This window comes from Penaeus monodon, unplaced genomic scaffold, assembly GCF_015228065.2.
Source record: "Penaeus monodon isolate SGIC_2016 unplaced genomic scaffold, NSTDA_Pmon_1 PmonScaffold_14765, whole genome shotgun sequence".
NCBI classification, from domain to species: Eukaryota; Metazoa; Arthropoda; class Malacostraca; order Decapoda; family Penaeidae; genus Penaeus; species Penaeus monodon.
Window position 1 is genome coordinate 7,615 of NW_023643893.1, and position 1,341 is coordinate 8,955.

Genomic DNA, 1,341 nt, shown 5'->3' on the forward strand with positions numbered 1-1,341 from the left:
TAGATCCATCAGTAGGACTTTGCTGGACGCAGGGACCCTTCGTGCTTGAGTTAACTTGGGTGGGTAATGTTTCACTAGACATTTACAGCAGTTTAACTAGAAATGCACAAAATGTGTGCTGAAATAGAGTATGCTAAAATTTTATAAGTTAGTGGTGAACTTTTAAATTCACGAGAAAAAAATAATATCACATTTTCGCCTCTTTTTTTTTTGCGAGAGTTATCTATACATTCGATTCTTTTTTACAAGTGCTTTGAGACGTCGGTGGGTCCGGAGGTCATCAGATGTCAGATTACTTAGGGTTGTTGAAGATGACTTGGTGTTAGTAGACGAAGATGACCTGGTATTCATGATGGACGTGGAACTATAGCGAGAGGTGAATATGCAGCGAGGTTGAGGACCGCAGCCCCGACAGGAGCGGCAGCACACAGGATCAAAAAGGACGTGTATGAGTTGGTGAGATCCACGAGAGCTCCGGCGATGGGCGGCCCCGATAAGGCTCCAGCTCCTGTGACCAGCAGGAGGGAGCCTAGCACCCTTGCCACTCCCACGCCAGAACTCATCTGCGATGGCATGAGGGCGTACAGACGCTCTGCAGGCCACACGCAATTCCGAAGCTAAACCCTCGCGCGATCACTCTCCCTGGGAGGTCGCCAAGGCTGCGCCACCGACAGTGAGCCCCAAGAAGAGCTGGATGGCCTGAACAGCAGGAGAGGGGGAATGCTGCAGCCCATGAACGCCCCGGCCAGCATCCTGCCCCCATGTCTCCGGGGCCGCTTGCAGCGAGAGCCTGGGAGAAAGCGGGAGAGAGCCCAGCCCATTTCGTCCCTCTAGAAATACGGCGACACAGTCGTAGTTGCTAAGAAGCTGAGGAAGCAAGAAGCCTCAAGCAGCCAGAATGTTGGGGAGCAAATAAACGCCTTCATTTCTCCCCTTTGTGTTTTCTCGATTTTCCGCGCTTGACACACAGTCGTTACTGCGATTGCCCCCAAACTGTTTCCTGGCCGACTTACCATGTTTTCGAAGCCTGTTGTGGCGGGTCTCCTCGCGTCTTGACTCTGGGCCCGCGACCATATACTCCAGCCGCTACAAGAGAAGGCATCGCCGAGTTTTCCGGGAAAGGCTTCTTACTACGCCAGTTTTCTTGAGAGTCACCCTCGTCATCGTAGTCGAGACCTGCCTCCCTCGCCGGCAACAAGTCGTCCATTTCCTTGTCCGGAATACATATCTGATCAACAACGAGCTTTACGCTTTTCCAATCCAAGGGGGAGCCTTAATTACCGGCGTAAAAGGAGAGGAAGGTCCTCGCTCAGCGCTATGAGGAGGAAAAACTGATACCAG

At 52.0% G+C, this 1,341-nt stretch overlaps 1 pseudogene; it reads right to left on the bottom strand.

Annotated features, from left to right (window-relative positions):
* Positions 1-223: 223 nt before the first annotated feature.
* On the bottom strand, positions 224-1,250 carry LOC119569386 (annotated as a pseudogene).
* Positions 1,251-1,341: the final 91 nt, after the last annotated feature.